General features: G+C 37.3%; 2 protein-coding genes across 2 annotated transcripts in view; one reads left to right on the top strand and one right to left on the bottom strand.

Annotated features, from left to right (window-relative positions):
- Positions 1 to 14,295, bottom strand: part of NT5DC1 (5'-nucleotidase domain containing 1) — a 140,195-nt gene that overhangs the window by 77,228 nt on the left and 48,672 nt on the right. The gene's annotated exons all lie outside the window — the stretch shown is intronic.
- COL10A1 (collagen type X alpha 1 chain) overlaps positions 8,173 to 14,295 on the top strand; it is a 38,416-nt gene continuing 32,293 nt past the window's right edge. Inside the window, exon 1 of the mRNA XM_065056715.1 lies at positions 8,173 to 8,312. The gene's annotated coding sequence lies outside the window, so the exon portion shown is untranslated. The remainder of the gene's footprint in view (positions 8,313 to 14,295) is intronic.

The raw sequence follows: 14,295 nt of genomic DNA, 5'->3' as shown, positions 1-14,295 counted from the left end.
ATCCTTTAATATAATGCCTCCAGGTCCAAATGGACAAATAATGATATTTTAAAAAGCAGAGAGCCTAAAATGACTGGGAAAAGAGAGAATTGCTGAAATGGCTCTAGGGAAGAAATAGAAACACTATAGTAGAAATCAATATATGATCCCCAAATTAAATGGAATGTGCTGAGTTAAGTCAGCCCATAATCCTAGTCAAGGCACAAGCAAAGCTTAAACACATTAATGCACCTGAGTCTATTCACAAGCCCACTTTAATCTCTGAACTCTGAAAAGCAGTCACATAATAATGGATCCGATAGAAAGGATTTTTAACGAAAATGTTACGTAGGTAGAGCTACAAAATATGCTCAAATCATAACAGGATTTGTGCCAACACCAGAGGATAAAAAGTGACTCAAAACTCTATCTGTTCACAACTCAGGCTCTATGTTAATCTTAGGCTAAAAATTGAAGGAAAGAATAATTAATGGCTGAAGGTAAATGGACAATAGAATAAAATGTAACACGGCTTCAGCAAAGGTAGGTCATGTCAGACTAGCCTGATTTTTTCCTTTGATAGGATACCTGATTTTCCAGACAAAAGAACTGCACAGAGAGATTAGATTTTTATCTGAACTTCAGCAGAACATTTGATAAAGTGTCACAATGGAGATTACTAGGTACACTGGAAAAAAATGAAGATTAGAAAAAGATGGCGAAGGTGCTGACTGAAGTGACTGTTGTAGAGGTAATGCCAATGAGCTGTGCTGAAAGGGGAACCTCTGGTCTGAAAACAGGTTACTCTACCAATAGTGCTTCTCCTGAATTAGTCTTGGCATTCATTTTGTTTACTATTTTACTCTGTGATTTCACCCCTAAAATAGGAATGAATGCAAGAAGTCTGAAAAAAATTGAGAAGCATTGCCAGGGTAAAGGGGGGAGAACATCACGTGAAGGGAAAAATGGACGGAATAGTATGCACGGGATGAAATACAGTATTATAAAGTACAGCATCCCGCAGTTGAGATGGGATTAATCTCATCCAGTCCATGTGAAAACTTCTTATCTTCACAGCTGTTGAGTCTCCTTTTATAATCACTAGAAAGATGTGAATAAGCCTGCTGGTAATTTTGTATTTTCTAGTTTAGACACATGTCTGAATGGGATGAATGGATATTCTTTAGAGATTCTTCCCTCTTTCTACTGTCACTCAAAAAGGACATTTGGAAGACTTAGGTGCCTAACATTTAAACTTCTGAACTGTATGAGAAAAATGTCCCCAAGGACTATTTATTACACATTTTCATTATAGTAGCTCATCACCCAGAAATCAAACAGGAGGAAAACGTGTTTTTTGCGTGACCCAGGACTCTGTAAAACACAAATAACTTCTTCAGACATACTACACAAGGTAAAGTTCATTGAAACAGCAAAGAGTTAATACAAATCTACAAAAGCGTAGTGAGATCTCATCTGAGTAAATGTCTGTCCACGTTCTGCAAGAGTCTTTCAAAACACAGACAACCTATCTTGAAAAAAAACACTGCAAGGGCAAGAATCATATAAATGGTTAAATACATCATATCATTAGACTGACCTCTGCAAGGGAGAAGGACAATTTAATCTTAAAAAGTCACAAGGGCAACAAGCTACAAACTTGCCACAGACAGATTTAAGCTGGAAACTTTCTTAACCATCAGAACAAGAGGTTGTGGGACTGCCTTCCAGAAGAGCTACTGAAGGCCATAAATCTGAGCTTTAAAAGTGAGCTGGACAGTTTTATGAAGTAGATTACATGATGCAGGGCCTGAAAAGAAGACACTGTATGTGTTGTTTTGGGAGGATCTTGCTAGTTTTATATTTGCTTGAAAGAAGACTCAAGAAGCTTAATTCCTAATTGTAATGGCCTGAAATTTGGAAATGCCCTGAAATGTCCTAGAAAATCTTTATTTTAAACTTTTGTAAAAAACAAAACAAAGACAAAAGCCCAAGCTCTTAAAATGTTTTCCCAATGCACCTTAGCATGTTTATACAGGTTTCCAGAGGGAAATAACAGATTTGTCAATTCTGATGACAGTAACAGAACCAAATGTCAGAATCCAAACTGATGTTTTTCTTCATGAGGGTATGTTAATCTAATCATATCAAATATTTTGTTGTTGTTTTTGTTAATCTAACCGTATCTTTTTTTTTAGAAAGAAACAAAGAAATTGCAATTTGAACAGTATAGATGGGTCTTCTCTTGAAATACATTCAAATGCACTATTTCTTTACTTTTTTTTTTTTCATTTGGACAGATCAAGCCCATGACATTTTTATTAAAGAGCTTTTTCCTTTGAAGCAAACATATGTTATCATTATTTTATAAGGGAAATGGAAAAAGGAAAAGTTTGAGTGGCTTATGAAGAATCACACAATAAGCCTTCTGTAGAACTAAAAATACAGGTAAGATCAAGACACCTCTTGACTTTTCTATGTGCTGTGTCTTAACAAATGAAAAAAGTTCAATGAAGTCAGGAATATCAATCACATTATTCACTGGGATATGTACATCTTAAAAATAATTATTTTAGCTGTACTATCTGACAAACTATTTCCATCTGGTCATAAAAACCAGAAATCTGTTAATTTCTGTCTTTATCACAGATCTTGCTCGCACTGCCTTCCTGCTCTAACGACATCCCCATTTCACACCAGTAGTATGTCATCTGGCATTCAGAGTACTATATATTACAATGCTTTTCTTAGCGAGCTTTGAATCATAGAATGATAGAGTACTAGGTTGGAAGGGACCACAAGGATCGTCTCGTCCAACCTGTCTTGGCAAAAGCACAGTCTAGACAAGATGGCCCAGGACCTTGTCCAGCTGAATCTTAAAAGTGTCCAACGTTAGGGAATCCACCACTTCCCAGGGGAGATTATTCCAATGGCTGATTGTTCTCATCATGAAAAAGTTCTCTCTTGTGTCCAGTCAGAATCGGCCCAGGAATAACTTGTAGGCATTACCCCTTGTCTTTTCCATGTGATTCCTTCTCAAAAGGGAAGCTCTATGTTCTTTGTAGCCACCCTTTAAATACTGGAACATGGTGATGAGATGCCCCCTAAGCCTTCTTTTCTCAAGGCTGAACAAGCCCAGTACTCTCAGCCTTTCCTCATATGTCAGCTTCCTAGTCCTTTGATCATCTTTGTGGCCCTTCTCTGGACCCTCCTCTCCAACCTGTCCACATCTCTTTTGTGTAGCAGGGACCAAAACTAAATATAGTATTCCAGGTGTGGCCTGACAAATACTGAGTAGAGAGGGATAATGAGACGTCTTTGTCTCTGCTAGTGATGCCCTTGATATACATACTGGTTGTGGGTTCTTTTGTTTTGTTTTGTGTTGGTTTTGTTTCTTTCCACCACCACCAGCAGTACCTGTGATAATGAAACAAACTCTTGTCTCCTTAACAGCGGTGTGAGCTCCATGCAGGTATTTTTAATGGGTCAAAAGTTTACCATGTTAGTACTATATTTTTCAAGGAGGAAGTATTTTTTTTAAGCAAAGCAGAAAGTCAGAAACTTTTTGCAGTATTATTCCCTCTTAACAAACTTACATATAATTTCTACCATTTTGCCATTGAAAATGCTGAAAAGTAATGCTCACACTAAGGTAACAGTTAATTTCTTTTATTCGCTCATTTCAGATGAGTTGCAGATACCCGTTGTGTATTATTTCATTCCTAAACACAACACTCTCCTCCCCCAGCTCTGTTTATGTTTTCAGAATTAGTTTACATTTTTATAAGGCATAAAGCCTCAAAAAGCTTCTTAGGCCAGGCTAAAGCCTGCGATCAGGCTAAATCATTTTAAGAAAATCTAGGAGTATCTAAGGACATAAAATATTTTTGCAAGGTAGAATTTATTATGCATTTATAGCTTGGTGCCTGTTCAAGAGAGATGGCTGTATGTGAACGAAACAAGAACATAGATACAGGAGAACCGTATCTAATGGAGCAATGAATTCTAGTCTTGAAGTGTATGGATGAAAGATGTTTCAATTAAGTACAGGAAAGTGGAGTTGAGGACAAAATTGCAGCCAGAGCTTTTGAGAGACCACAAGCTTTACCACTGTTGAAGAAAGACACGGTTCTCTTTTCCACAGAACAGAACATTAAAGAATATCTTCTTTATTAAGATGTCATTTTAACTTTTGTGTAAAAATACTCTTCAGTGAAACAAAGAGTATACATACCAAAAAATATATGTATAATGATTCAAAAGTTCAGCAAATCAATATGGCATCTGTTTCATGGCTTTTTGAGATGTTAGAAATAAATGTTAACTTTAGGATAAGGTTACTGCAAAATAGCTCAAGAACTACTTTTTTTTCTTAAGAAAAAAAATGCTGTTGTAAATGTTACTTAACTATAAAAGTTAGTCTGAAACGACTTAATAAAAAGCCAAAGACGTAATTATTTTAATGATTTTTTATATAGAGATATTTTTTCTCTTTGTTTTCTAGAAGGAGATCCAGTAGATGCATTTTCTTTAAATAATTCATAATGTAATTTCTAAGATCAAATTTGTACTGAAGATAGCCTACTGAAAAATATATAAATATTTGAATGAATTATCATCTACTCCAAACAATCACCTAAAGTTGAGTTAAGACTGCGGACATAAAATTTTATTCCAATAACAAGTCTGATGATCAGGCTTTTTGGATTAAAAGTAGATTTTTGGCTCATATTTTATTTATGCCAGTACTGTAATTGAAATTGTATTTATAACATGATGACAGTGAGTTACTTTGTTTGACAGAAGAACTACCATATAGACTATGTATGAAAACCTAGTAGTATTTGGTACTAATGACACCAAATTTATGTTCTGCTTAAGTGAAGAGAAAGCTGAGGAAAGCAAAGAAGTGGGAATCCACGGCAAATAATAAGAGGAGTCTGGAAGTTGCTTAAGAGGATCTGGCCTGTGCAGATATAACCCACTCTACTCGGCTTCTGCTATAGTGCAAGGATTATCTTGGCGTGTTCTTACTTGGAACGAGGCACTCGTAACTGACAGGACAGGAATCATCCATGTACTAGCAGAGGGAGGCAACAGAGAAAGTCACACAGATGCACACAGAGAAGAATATCCAGTTTGTATGTCAATAGTATTGGAGGTAACTAATCAAGACTGATATTCCACAGGATCAACACCAGTGCTTCTACTTTTGCTCAGTGGAATACAAAAGATACTCATGACACCTACATGATCTAGTTGATATCACGTGGCATGTGTGCCCCACATGGGTTCAACATGCCTTCTGTTGTCCTCCTGACTAGTATACAGGATATAAACTATGATGAAGGAATAGGCTATTGTAGAAGATTTTTTGAAAGAGCGAGCTCACCATCTGTATCAGAAAATATCTTATGAACAATCCTGCGCGTGACACACAAAACTCAGCAGCAGACCAAAGCTCATAGATAGTGAGGAACAAAGAAGTGATCTGAGCTGGTTAAATGTTATCTCTGCTGAGGTGATAAGATAGTGAATGTCACAGAGCGCCGGACAATGCATGGACAACAGTGAATGACTTATCACCTTGGGGGTGGGACGCGTGATTGCTTTGTATTAACCAACCATATGTCTGTCGCTACGCCTGAGCCTGCTGTAAAGAATATAAAAACCATGCCAGTAGTTTACTAAATTGACTTTGATTGCAACCTCATATTGAGTCCACGTTGCTGTCCATCTCCGATCCAGTCACTGCGCTCAAAGGACCTCGTCGCAACCCCCTTTTGCGAGCTTTAATCAAGCTCACTCTCTGCAGGCCATCAGTGAATACTACCTAAGAGTACCACCCCAAGTTAAAATAAATACAGCTGATGGCATAGGTAAAGGACAAATCTGTATACTTGAAGAACATACATTTGTGAAAAAACTTCTATGCGTAATCTGGCTGATCTATCATATGGCAGTGTAAATAGGTGTGATGCAAAGTCTAATTAATGAAGCAAACTTGAAACAAAAAAAAACCCACAAAAACAAAACTAAAGAACAAATGAGTTCTTAAGCAAGAGAAATGTAACAGAGAAAGAAGAATAAAGAATTCTGGTATCTGCAGAAGACATGTCTACAAATGTCTTGTCTTGCTTCACACCAGTTTCCCTGGGAGTCACTTAGACACTTTAAATGACAGACATTATAGAAAACTCATGAATAGCTTATATAAAATGCACATCTGTAAGACGAGATAGAAGGGAGAACTTATAAGCAAATGGTTAATAAGGATTAAAACTACAGTAATCATCAACTGAGAAAGCAATTAAATATTTTAAAAGTGGATTTATAAATTACAGAAAGGCTTTCCACACCAGATGGCTGCATCATGACAATTTCTTTACCTTTCGAAAATAATTTTTTTGTAGAGAGTTTCAGGAAAATGGTTTGGCCAGTGCCATGAATGCAAAGAACAAGTTGGTTTACTCACAGATAATACTAATACTAACAACAACAGTAACAACCACCACTACCATCTAAAAATCATATCAATAAGAAACTTACTTTTTATAATGTAAGTCCTTGAAATTTACGTAAAGGCATAGGCTGTCTGCTGATGTTAAAGTGCTCTGGTTTTACATTTCAGCAACAATCTAAAATACACACTTCTGAAATTTGCATTATGGATTTAAGCAGTAAAATTCTTCAAAGATTCCATCTTCCCTATGCATTTTCTATTCCCACGTAGTGCTGCCATGCCAGCAGGATTACATAATTTACTATTCCTGCCTAGAAACTCAACGCACCCTGTTCCAAGTCTCCTTAGCACAAAGAGGACCGAAAGCTGTAGACAAACTAGTCTCTTAAGATTTTGCCTACGTGCGGAAAAGAATCAGGAGAAAAACATATTTCCCATATTGTTGCAGATTAAATTCACGGCCATGGAGCCTATTATAATATTGACATCTAAATTCTGAAGTATTTTGCACTGAATTTTGAAAAATGGCTTGAAATATCTCTGAAACTAAGGAGCAGCAAACATGACAATTTGTCTTGTCTCTGTAAAATAGTAGAAGTATATAACTTCTCTGATATTGCATTTTGAAATAGCACAATAATGTAACTAATGCTGTTTCAGAAACACTCTGAAAATGTAGTTACAAGTCTCATGTCATAGAAATGTCAAAATGAAAGTGACCGTAAAAAGATTAATCTGCATCAACCAAGGTATATGATGATAATTCATACCTGCACTGCCATCGTAAGATTTGTACTTACTAATACTTCCTAATACTTTTTACTTTGTCCTAAGGGCTATGGCAGTGACTGAACATACTGCAAAAGCAAGGTTTCCTTCCTTTGATAACAAAGTGCTGTTCATGCTGAATGTAAGCATCAGCATAAGAGATATCTTATATCAACAAGACAAAAACAAGAAAACAAGAGACAAAATATGGATTCAATAAAGCACAGCATAGTCATCTTGGAGAGTGTGGTATGGGACTATCATAGGCATGAAACCAGCGTTCAAAAGATGTAATTTTCAAATCATTTGAATCCAGCACTTGAATGAACAAATTCAGAAGTGGTAAAGGAAAGTGGTAAAGGGAATATCTTGATTTGAGATTATTCTCTTCAATTCCAGGAAACACTAATACTTGGAAAAAGTATGCATACTATGGAAAAAATTCACAGATATTGTATCTGACCCATACATTCACAGAAGCAGAAAACTGGATAACAGACATGAAGGCTTTTATAAGATCCTCTAGGAAGCTTGTCTCCCCTTTTGGAAATTTGAGTTTTGCTACAAGAATATAAATTGAGTAACAAACATGGCAAAATGTTGTAACTTTTTCTCCTAAGACGTAATTTTTATTGGTTAAAGAATATAACAGAATTTGTTTTCTGCTGTCCAAAAAAGCCCATCCCATTAGACAGACATGTCAAATAAACTTCATGCTCCTCTTTAACACAGGCAAATAAGAACACATGGTTTAAACAAGTGAGAATCCCCTTCCACCTCTCATACAGAGCCATTTTCTGCTGGGAAACAAAAAATTATTCTCTCCTGGAACGGAATCAGAAGGCAGACCCATCAGTCGGTAGCCAGCATATGATTCAACTCAGCTTTTCAATACGTTAAAAAGTCCAAAAGCCACCAAAAAAGGGGTTTTTGACCGAGAGGGCTGCCTCCTTCGCAGTCTTCTGAAATGCCTGCTGAGCACTCCTGTGAGCCGTGCCTGCTGCAAGAGGAGCACCCCTGAGTTAAGAGAGCAGGGACTTGCGGTGACAGCTGGCAAGCAGACACTCCCTCTATCGAGGGACAGCTTTCATTCAACTAAAAGGTAGGACAAACACAAATTCCTGTAGCTGGACACCGAAAAGGAACTAGATGGATGATTAAAATACGTAGTAATTACAACTGTCCCCAACCATAGTGTTTTTAAAGAAAAAATCCAATATAGCGTTTTCTAAAAATAAAAATGTTTATTATATAAAACAAGATGATTCATAAAATTTGCTGATTTTTGCTTATGTTTTATGATTATACTAGCAAGCATTGAATAACTGAGTAATAAACACTACTGCAAGTCGGAAAAAGACATTCCATTCAAGTCTCAGGAAACGATACAAATGTTAAAATAGCACTAAGTATTCCACTCAGTGCCTGGATTGCAGAATGATTTAGCTGTGCCTTCAAATGCATTTAATATTCCTTCATGCAATGTACACAATCAGAAAACTATTTCTCCTGCAATTCACTCACATTTCCAAGGGGACATATTTTGAATGGGGGTTTTGTCCTACTCATTAAACCAACTGAAAGAAATACAACCTTGTGTCCCAGATTAATCATATATTAGATTTTTACTAGCCTGATAATTTAACAAATTACTAACAATGAATATTTCCTGTGTGTTCAAAAGACTTCTGTTTAAAATATTCCAGAGCAGCCTTGCAGCACTTATAGTAGCAGCATGCAAAACTGCCTGAGCTTAACATAAATGTGTCAGTTGCACAAAAGTGCTGAAAAATTAGATTGAAAACAGATACTTCATTTTTCTTTTTTTTTTTTTTTTTTTTGCATCTGTTTTGATGTCTGCTCATATGGTTTAAATGCATTGGAAATGCATCTACATGAAGAAGTGTAACAAGGGTTACAAAAATCACCATTTTTTTTTGAGAAGCAGCTTATCACAGCTGTAATACTGAGGATGCATTAAAAACTCCTTTTTTTTTCCTCCTGCCTCCAACGATTTCCTCTCAACTGATGCCTATTTTGGGGCCAAAAGGGTGGAAATATTTAGGTATTTTTCAGAGTCTGCCCAGAAAAGTTTGATGAAAAATTTTACCCCATAATCCTACTTTGAACTCTATGTTCATCAGTAACCAATTGTGGTGTTGGCCTTCATTTACTTGAAAGTGTAAGATCTGAAAACTAGCTTTTGAAGGGACAAAAATTAACTTTCAGTGCAGATTCCAGATGGCTCTCACTGTGCCAACAGTTACAGCTCCACTCTATGGACATAGTTAGACTAAGCTGCAACATTTTCAAAACATTCATCTCAATAAAGTGCAAAGTCATCTTATCAGAGTTACTGTATTACACACTAGTATAGGAGGGCCTAAATTTGGCATAGGACGCCACCAAGGCAACTTCTTCTGTACCTTATCTTATAGCTTATATTGTAAAGTACTAGTATGGGCTTAATTTTGCCCACACACTTCCTTCATATTTGAAATTAAATAACGCATGGTGATAACTCAAAAGAACTCATTAGTCTGCTCAGTATTAACAAGAACACTTCAAACCTAATTGTATTGCCATCTATTAGATTTTTAGTATTACTTTATTTTAATTTTTTTTTTTTTACTGTGTTATATCTCTAGTTCGTTTACTTAAACACATTTGACCCAGTTCTACTACAGCTTTTGTTATAAGAAGTCCTTAGGTGTATCACCAGGACACACACAAACAAACGTGCTCCAGAATGAGTCTGTGAAAGGAAAGCACAGAAGCTGTCACAGCTGCAGATCTCAGTTACGCTCCACACTTTTTCTGCATAGGGGGAGTGGGAAAGCAGAGAATCAAGGATGGAATACGAATGCTGGGTTTGCTAACTTAGGATTTTAAGGAAAATCAGAATCCTAAAGCTGTTTGTGTTTAAGAAAATAGGTCCCTGAAATTTGAAACGCAGGGCTTTACAAAGGCAAAAAGTCACAGTAAAGATATTTCAAAACCATGCATATGTCTGGGAGAGAGAAATAGCCTCTGATCTTGACTCAGGGTTCACTTTGCCATAGAACCTCCCATATCTTCTGTCATCCTCCCCCAAACTCCTCCTCTCTAAAGCCCCTGGCTTTAATTACTTTGTCCCAGTTCCTCCCAAATCTAATCTTCCCTATCCCAGACTGCCAATGCTTTGCCTCCCAAAGTTCAGCTCACCTAAACTCTGGCCATTCCCCACACTGCCACTTCAAACATAACTCCATCTCCTTTTCCCCACAATGTCTCCTAAAAACCTCTTGCTTTCCCCTGTCTACTTCAAATTACTTTCCAATCCTTTTGGAACAGAATTAGAATAGAATGGAATGGAATAGAATTGAATTGAATAGTTCATCTGGCAGGGACTTAAAATTATTATCTAGTCCAACTGCTTGATCACTTCAGAGCTGACCAAAAGTCAAAGCGCATTATTAAGGGCATTGTCCCAATGCCTCTTAAACATTGACAGTCTTGGGGCATTGCTCACCTCTTTAGGAAACCCCTTCCAATGTGTGACTACCTCCTTGATTAAGGAATGTTTCCTCATGTCAAGTCTGCATGTCTCCTGAAGTTTTACTGCCAAATTGTCTCCCACTGAAGCTTGTGTCATCAAAGTACCCTCCCAAAATTACAGTTCTGATCCCCTCCTTCAAGCTCCACACTGCACTGGAAATCTGCTCATATGAAAACCCACCTTTCCTCAATCTAACCCTGTACCTCCTGACACTGGAATTACTCAATATTGCTCAATGTGCTCAATACTTTCTGTGTTTCCGTTTCTTTATAACAAAATAAAACCACTGAAGACACTTTTAGACAGCGATCATCTGATTCGGGGCTCAAGACTAACATTTGTGCTTCAAGAAAACTAATTAATAGTCTTTCATTCCAGGTATTTGCAGTTATATTGATAATAAAAGCTCTGTAATGGCTCACCACCTCTTTAAGGAGGTCTGTTCAATCAGGTCATCTTGCATCCCAGCATGTTCTTAGGGATTCCTCAAGTGTGAAGTGGAGGATCTGGAAGGTCTCCTGCAGGTGGTCATCAGCTGCAAAGATCTGTGCATTGGCTGTGAGACCTACCCCTACACTCATCCTCACCTTTACCAACAGGAACAGTATTTAAACGAGAGAAAGCTGGAGACCACCCCAAAGAAAATGTCCATCCTTCATGCCTAAATTGGTATTGTCTTCCAATAACATCAAGAATCTAAAAGCATTTACTTTTTAACACATTTTTGCATATAAAGCAGCCAAATATATTTTTAAATGTAACATCATATCTTACTGGTGCAGAAGACCTAAGCAGCCTGTTACAAAGAGCAGAATGCTCTTCTTTTTAAAATGAATGTGCCAGAAATTCCCCTATGATACAGCACATGGCCTTTCTGAAATTAAAGACTTAAGACTTTGTGATTGGTAAAAGAGCTTAGCTTAGCATAGCTTGCCATGAAAATTGATAATTCTGCCTTTTAAAAACAGCCTGGAGAAAGAAAAGTATCCATTTTAATAATAATGACCTGAATTACTTTGTAGCATAAATCAAAGGAGAATATCCCTAATAATATAACATGGAGTGAGAGGGAGATGTAACAGACAATATTTTTTTCCTAAACATAGCTGGTGCTTATTGAGCTTTATTTTCCCATAATAGTCAGTTACTGAATGCAGTTATTAAAGATTCAGTATATCTTCCAGTGGTAGCCTAAAGGACCTCCAAAATGTATGAGTGTACACATCAGTTAAAACTTAATATTTTAATTTATCTTTTTTTTCGTCCAGGAATTGACTTATTTGCTGTGCACTAAACTACAACTTTGGGTGATTATCTCAACTTACTTTAAGACATTATCTGAGGATATAATTAAGAATATTTTCTAATATATTTATGGAATGGATTAACATAATAAAATTTACCTTATACAAAGCTACATTTAGGAATCACCAAATTAATATCATTCTATTGAATATTGTTTGGCTTTGGACATATTTCTAACATGACAACATTTTTCATTAATGTACTCAAAATTTGGTGTCAATGTATTTTTTACAGGTTGCAGAACATTTTGGTGTGTTTTGGTAGCTCCCTCTCTACCTCTCAGGCCAGGAAACTGAGGAGGGCCATTGCCTGCTGCTCTCTGGCCCTGAGTACAACTGGCACAGTCTGGTCATACACACACTGTAAAAAAGTCAAGACATACCAAGAAACTACATTTTTATCATGAAATAAAAAGGTGACAGCATGATAGGTGTACTTCAACACAGAAGTATTGTAATCTCCAAGTATTAAGAAACTGTGACTGAAGGCCCAAGAAACATGAAATTAAAATCAAATTGAACGACCTATTGACCTTTTAATCTTTTAGGATGCCAAGCCTGTTCCTTCCCTTCCCCAAGCATCTGCTAAGGACTATTTTAAGTCAGTACACTGGGCTTGACAAAGTACGTCATTGCATTCTGACAGTTTCTTTGTAGGATCATCTACAGCCAACATTCAGTTTTAAACACAGACTTAAACACGTTGTCTGTGTTTCAGTGAATACACAGATGTTGACCTTCCCCTGTGGCTGAGGTATGCAAAGCTGCTGTGCTATTCTTCCTGAACAATGGGAACTCATTTCCAGATTTTTTGTCACTTCTATACTCCGTTTTTCCTTTTTCTCCTATAATGCTTATTCTACGACAAACATTTCCATAAGGTGACCTAATTTCTTTTCCCTTGAACAGCACTGTCCATCTTTGTCAAGGAGAGGCAGGGAAAATGGCAACAATTTTGCAGTAAAGACAATGTCATGAGTTTAAAGGCAGGAACTAAAAATTAATTAAAATACCGAAAAGTTGAGAGATTCAGAATAATCAATTTAACTTCAGGGAGTCTACTTTTGTATTTGAATTATATAAGACATAGCTCTTAAAAATGCTTAATATTTCAAATAGTAGTGAGAGGTACAACCATAATTGTTATTTACTAAATCAAATGCCTATTATATTTTAATCTTGAAACCGAACCTTTCAGAACTATTCCAACATGTAACCTAGAGTTCACAGAATGATGTGAAATAGCACATATGTTTTTGTTTGTATCCAAATTTTATATAAAAGTCTGTACAGTTGCTATTGTACTAATGGAAGTCTCCTGGTTTCATTTGCACTTTACTTAGATTAATAGGTTCTTGCTGTAGGTTTAGAAAAGTGACATGGACCCATCAGAGAGGGTCCAGAGGAGGCCACAAAAATGATCAGAGGGCTGGAGCACCTCTCCTGTGAGGACAGGCTGAGTTGAGCTTGTTCAAGCCTGGAGAAGAGAAGGCTCCAGGGAGACCTTATTGTGTCTTTTCGGTACTTAAAAGTAGCATGTTCTGTTGTGATAGGACAAGGGTAATGTTTTTAAACTAAAAGAAATTTTTTACAATGAAGGTGGTGAAACACTGGAATGGGTTTCCCAGAGAGGTGGTAGATGCCCCATCCCTGGAAACATCCCAGGCCAGGCTGGACAGGGCTCTGAGCAACCTGCTCTAGTTGAAGATGTTCCTGCTCATTTCAGGGAGTTGGACTAGATGACCTTTGAAGGTCCTTTCCAACCCAAACCATTCTATGATGCTATGATTCAACTAAGAAACAGCTCTCCTTAATATTTATGAAGTTGACAACTCCTGCAGTCTCTAGGACAGCACAATATCACAGCTTGTCCTATTCCCCTGCTGTGGCATGAGCCACACACAATAGGAGTCCAGCCTTGGTGCCCAGCTGCTGAGCTGCCTCATCCAGTGGAGCCCACAAGCGTGGTCCACCTGGAGCTGCCTGCAACCAGCTCTGACAAATCTGTGATCATGGGCAGGAGGGTGGCCACATCCCGGGCCCCTGCATGTCTGCTCTGGAGGGCTGGCTATCCAATTTGTTCAGATGCTGCTGTTGTGGCTATATATAGTCATGGATGTACATGGGAAAAGAGGAGCTGGGCCAGAGGAGCACTGGACCCCTTCCCCCAATATAAACTTCTCGCCCGCATGAACCAGTTTGAAATTACTGGCTGTCGTAGATCTGAATCCAGATTGGTTTGA

The sequence above is a fragment of the Columba livia genome, chromosome 3, assembly GCF_036013475.1.
Source record: "Columba livia isolate bColLiv1 breed racing homer chromosome 3, bColLiv1.pat.W.v2, whole genome shotgun sequence".
Taxonomy (NCBI): domain Eukaryota; kingdom Metazoa; phylum Chordata; class Aves; order Columbiformes; family Columbidae; genus Columba; species Columba livia.
The sequence above is the reverse complement of the archived record's forward strand: the minus strand, read 5'-3'. Positions and strand labels throughout refer to the sequence as shown.